Source organism: Coregonus lavaretus (assembly GCF_964263955.1).
Source record: "Coregonus lavaretus genome assembly, contig: HAP1_SCAFFOLD_3441, whole genome shotgun sequence".
Lineage (NCBI taxonomy): Eukaryota > Metazoa > Chordata > Actinopteri > Salmoniformes > Salmonidae > Coregonus > Coregonus lavaretus.
In genome coordinates, this window is record NW_028162643.1 from 27,497 (window position 1) to 33,496 (window position 6,000).

Below are 6,000 nucleotides of genomic sequence, written 5' to 3' on the forward strand. Positions count from 1 at the left end.
TCTCATGGGGTATGTCTCTATAAGCTTGGCACATCTAGCCACTGGGATTTTTGCTCATTCTTCAAGGCAAAACTGTTCCAGCTCCTTCAAGTTGAACGGGTTCCGCTCGTGTACAGCAATCTTTAAGTCATACCACAGATTCTCAATTGGATTGAAGTCTGGGCTTTGACGAGGCCATTCCAAGACATTTAAATATTTCCCCTTAAACCACTTGAGTGTTGCTTTAGCAGTATGCTTAGGGTCATTGTCCTGCTGGAAGGTGAACCTCCGTCCCAGTCTCAAATCTCTGGAAGACTGAAACAGGTTTCCCTAAATACTTTCTGTGTATTTAGCACCATCCATCATTCCTTCAATTCTGACCAGTTTCCCAGTCCCTGACGATGAAAAACATCCCCACAGCATGATGCTGCCACCACCATGCTTCACTGTGGGGATGGTGTTCTCGGGGTGATGAGAGGTGTTGGGTTTGCGCCAGACATAGCATTTTCCTTGATGGCCAAAAAGCTCAACTTTAGTCTCATCTGACCAGAGTACCATCTTCCATATGTTTGGGGAGTCTCCCACGTCTTTTGCCGAACACCAAACGTGTTTTCTTATTTTTATCTTTAAGCAATGGCTTTTTTTCTGGCCACTCTTCCATAAAGCCCAGCTCTGTGGAGTGTACGGCTTAAAGTGGTCCTATGGACAGATACTCCAATCTCCACTGTGGAGCTTTGCAGCTCCTTCAGGGTTATCTTTGGTCTCTTTGTTGCCTCTCTGATTAATACCCTCCTTGCCTGGTCCGTGACTTTTGGTAGGCTGCCCTCTCTTGGCAGGTTTGTTGTGGTGCCATATTCTTTCAATTTTTTTATAATGATTTAATGGTGCTCCGTGGGATGTTCTGTCGGATATTTTTTTATAACCCAACCCTGATCTGTCATTCCCCACAACTTTGTTCCTGACCTGTTTGGAGAGCTCCTTGGTCTTCATGGTGCCGCTTAGTGTTGCCCCTTGCTTAGTGGTGTTGCAGACTCTGGGGCCTTTCAGAACAGGTGTATATATACTGAGATCATGTGACACTTAGATCGCACACAGGTGGACTTTATTTAACTCAGTCACTATGTGACTTCTGAAGGTAATTGGTTGCACCAGATCTTATTTAGGGTCTTCATAGCAAGGGGGGTGAATACATATGCACGCACCACTTTTCCGTTATTTATCTTTTTGATTTTTTAAAAACAAGTTATTTTTTTCATTTCACTTTATTTGGATGAAATCTAAATTAAAAATCAATTTAAATTACAGGTTACAATGCAACAAAATAGGAAAACGCCATGGGGGATAAAATACTTTTGTAAGGCACTCATTACATGTACAGGGGGGAAGTGTTGTCTATATATTCCTGACATAGTGAGAACAGTAGATAGTGAGAACACTCCACCTCTTAATACCCTGTTATCTATCTGGACATCAGAACACTCCACCTGTTAATACCCTGTTATCTCTCTGGACATCAGAACACTCCACCTGTTAATACCCTGTTATCTCTCTGGACATCAGAACACTCCACCTGTTAATACCCTGTTATCTATCTGGACATCAGAACACTCCACCTGTTAATACCCTGTTATCTATCTGGACAGTAGAACACTCCACCTGTTAATACCCTGTTATCTATCTGGACAGTAGAACACTCCACCTCTTAATACCCTGTTATCTATCTGGACAGTAGAACACTCCACCTCTTAATACCCTGTTATCTATCTGGACATCAGAACACTCCACCTCTTAATACCCTGTTATCTATCTGGACAGTAGAACACTCCACCTCTTAATACCCTGTTATCTATCTGGACAGTAGAACACTCCACCTGTTAATACCCTGTTATCTCTCTGGACATCAGAACACTCCACCTGTTAATACCCTGTTATCTCTCTGGACATCAGAACACTCCACCTGTTAATACCCTGTTATCTCTCTGGACATCAGAACACTCCACCTGTTAATACCCTGTTATCTCTCTGGACATCAGAACACTCCAACTGTTAATACCCTGTTATCTATCTGGACAGTAGAACCTGAACTCACTCACTGTAGTGTGGAGGCCTACCTGAACTCACTGTAGTGTGGAGGCCTACCTGAACTAACTCACTGTAGTGTGGAGGCCTACCTGAACTAACTCACTGTAGTGTGGAGGCCTACCTGAACTAACTCACTGTAGTGTGGAGGCCTACCTGAACTCACTGTAGAGTGGAGGCCTACCTAAACTCACTGTAGTGTGGAGGCCTACCTGAACTCACTGTAGTGTGGAGGCCTACCTGAACTAACTCACTGTAGTGTGGAGGCCTACCTGAACTAACTCACTGTAGAGTGGAGGTCTACCTGAACTCACTGTAGTGTGGAGGCCTACCTGAACTAACTCACTGTAGTGTGGAGGCCTACCTGAACTCACTGTAGAGTGGAGGCCTACCTGAACTAACTCACTGTAGAGTGGAGGCCTACCTGAACTAATTCACTGTAGTGTGGAGGCCTACCTGAACTAACTCACTGTAGAGTGGAGGCCTACCTGAACTAACTCACTGTAGAGTGGAGGCCTACCTGAACTAACTGTAGTGTGGAGGCCTACCTGAACTCACTGTAGAGTGGAGGCCTACCTGAACTCACTGTAGAGTGGAGGCCTACCTGAACTAACTCACTGTAGAGTGGAGGTCTACCTGAACTAACTCACTGTAGAGTGGAGGTCTACCTGAACTAACTCACTGTAGAGTGGAGGCCTACCTGAACTAACTCACTGTAGAGTGGAGGCCTACCTGAACTAACTCACTGTAGAGTGGAGGCCTACCTGAACGAACTCACTGTAGAGTGGAGGCCTACCTGAACTAACTCACTGTAGAGTGGAGGCCTACCTGAACTAACTCACTGTAGAGTGGCGGCCTACCTGAACTCACTGTAGTGTGGAGGTCTACCTGAACTCACTGTAGTGTGGAAATCTACCTGAACTCACTCACTGTAGAGTGTAGGCCTACCTGAACTAACTCACTATAGTGTGGAGGCCTACCTGAAGTCACTGTAGTGTGGAGGCCTACCTGAACTCACTGTAGTGTGGAAATCTACCTGAACTAACTCACTGTAGTGTGGAAATCTACCTGAACTAACTCACTGTAGAGTGGAGGACTACCTGAACTAACTCACTGTAGAGTGGAGGTCTACCGGAACTCACTGTAGAGTGGAAGTCTACCTGAACTAACTCACTGTAGAGTGGAGGCCTACCTGAACTAACTCACTGTAGTGTGGAGGCCTACCTGAACTAACTGTAGTGTGGAGGCCTACCTGAACTAACTCACTGTAGTGTGGAGGCCTACCTGAACTCACTGTAGAGTGGAGGCCTACCTGAACTAACTCACTGTAGAGTGGAGGCCTACCTGAACTCACTGTAGTGTGGAGGCCTACCTGAACTAACTCACTGTAGTGTGGAGGCCTACCTGAACTAACTCACTGTAGAGTGGAGGTCTACCTGAACTAACTCACTGTAGTGTGGAGGCCTACCTGAACTAACTCACTGTAGAGTGGAGGTCTACCTGAACTCACTGTAGTGTGGAGGCCTACCTGAACTCACTCACTGTAGTGTGGAGGCCTACCTGAACTCACTGTAGAGTGGAGGCCTACCTGAACTAACTCACTGTAGAGGGGAGGCCTACCTGAACTCACTGTAGTGTGGAGGCCTACCTGAACTCACAATATAGTGGAGGCCTACCTGAACTCACTGTAGAGTGGAGGCCTACCTGAATTAACTCACTGTAGTGTGGAGGCCTACCTGAACTAACTTACTGTAGTGTGGAGGCCTACCTGAACTAATTCACTGTAGTGTGGAGGCCTACCTGAACTAACTCACTGTAGAGTGGAGGTCTACCTGAACTAACTCACTGTAGAGTGGAGGTCTACCTGAACTAACTCACTGTAGAGTGGAGGCCTACCTGAACTAACTTACTGTAGTGTGGAGGCCTACCTGAACTAATTCACTGTAGTGTGGAGGCCTACCTGAACTCACTGTAGTGTGGAGGCCTACCTGAACTCACTGTAGTATGGAGGCCTACCTGAACTCACTGTAGAGTTTAGGCCTACCTGAACTCACTGTAGTGTGGAGGCCTACCTGAACTAACTCACTGTAGAGTGGAGGCCTACCTGAACTAACTCACTGTAGAGTGGAGGCCTACCTGAACTAACTCACTGTAGAGTGGAGGCCTACCTGAACTAACTCACTGTAGAGTGGAGGCCTACCTGAACTAACTCACTGTAGAGTGGAGGCCTACCTGAACTCACTGTAGTGTGGAGGCCTACCTGAACTAACTCACTGTAGAGTGGAGGCCTACCTGAACTCACTGTGGTGTGGAGGCCTACCTGAACTCACTGTAGTGTGGAGGCCTACCTGAACTCACTGTAGTGTGGAGGCCTACCTGAACTCACTGTAGTGTGGAGGCCTACCTGAACTAACTCACTGTAGAGTGGAGGCCTACCTGAACTCACTGTAGTGTGGAGGCCTACCTGAACTAACTCACTGTAGAGTGGAGGCCTACCTGAACTAACTCACTGTAGAGTGGAGGCCTACCTGAACTCACTGTAGAGTGGAGGCCTACCTTAACTCACTGTAGTGTGGAAATCTACCTGAACTCACTCACTGTAGAGTGTAGGCCTACCTGAACTAACTCACTATAGTGTGGAGGCCTACCTGAAGTCACTGTAGTGTGGAGGCCTACCTGAACTCACTGTAGTGTGGAAATCTACCTGAACTAACTCACTGTAGTGTGGAAATCTACCTGAACTAACTCACTGTAGAGTGGAGGACTACCTGAACTAACTCACTGTAGAGTGGAGGTCTACCGGAACTCACTGTAGAGTGGAAGTCTACCTGAACTAACTCACTGTAGAGTGGAGGCCTACCTGAACTAACTCACTGTAGTGTGGAGGCCTACCTGAACTAACTGTAGTGTGGAGGCCTACCTGAACTAACTCACTGTAGTGTGGAGGCCTACCTGAACTCACTGTAGCGTGGAGGCCTACCTGAACTAACTCACTGTAGTATGGAGGCCTACCTGAACTTACTGTAGAGTGGAGGCCTACTTGAACTAACTCACTGTAGTGTGGAGGCATACCTGAGCTAACTCACTGTAGAGTGGAGGCCTACCTGAACTAACTCACTGTAGAGTGGAGGCCTACCTGAACTAACTCACTGTAGAGTGGAGGCCTACCTGAACTAACTCACTGTAGAGTGTAGGCCTACCTGAACTAACTCACTGTAGAGTGGAGGCCTACCTGAACTAACTCACCGTAGTGTGGAGGCCTACCTGAACTAACTCACTGTAGAGTGGAGGCCTACCTGAACTAACTCACTGTAGAGTGGAGGCCTACCTGAACTAACTCACTGTAGAGTGGAGGCCTACCTGAACTAACTCACTGTAGAGTGGAGGCCTACCTGAACTAACTCACTGTAGAGTGGAGGCCTACCTGAACTCACTGTAGTGTGGAGGCCTACCTGAAGTTACTGTAGTGTGGAGGCCTACCTGAACTCACTGTAGAGTGGAGGTCTACCTGAACTAACTCACTGTAGAGTGGAGGCCTACCTGAACTAACTCACTGTAGAGAGGAGGCCTACCTGAACTAACTTACTGTAGTGTGGAGACCTACCTGAACTCACTGTAGAGTGGAGGCCTACCTGAATTCACTGTAGAGTGGAGGCCTACCTGAACTCACTGTAGTGTGGAGGCCTACCTGATCTCACTGTAGTGTGGAGGCCTACCTGAACTCACTGTAGAGTGGAGGCCTACCTGAACTAACTCACTGTAGAGTGGAGGCCTACCTGAACTAACTCACTGTAGAGTGGAGGTCTACCTGAACTCACTGTAGTGTTGAGGCCTACCTGAACTCACTGTAGAGAGGAGGCCTACCTGAACTAACTCACTGTAGTGTGGAGGCCTACCTGAACTCACTGTAGAGTGGAGGCCTACCTGAACTAACTCACTGTA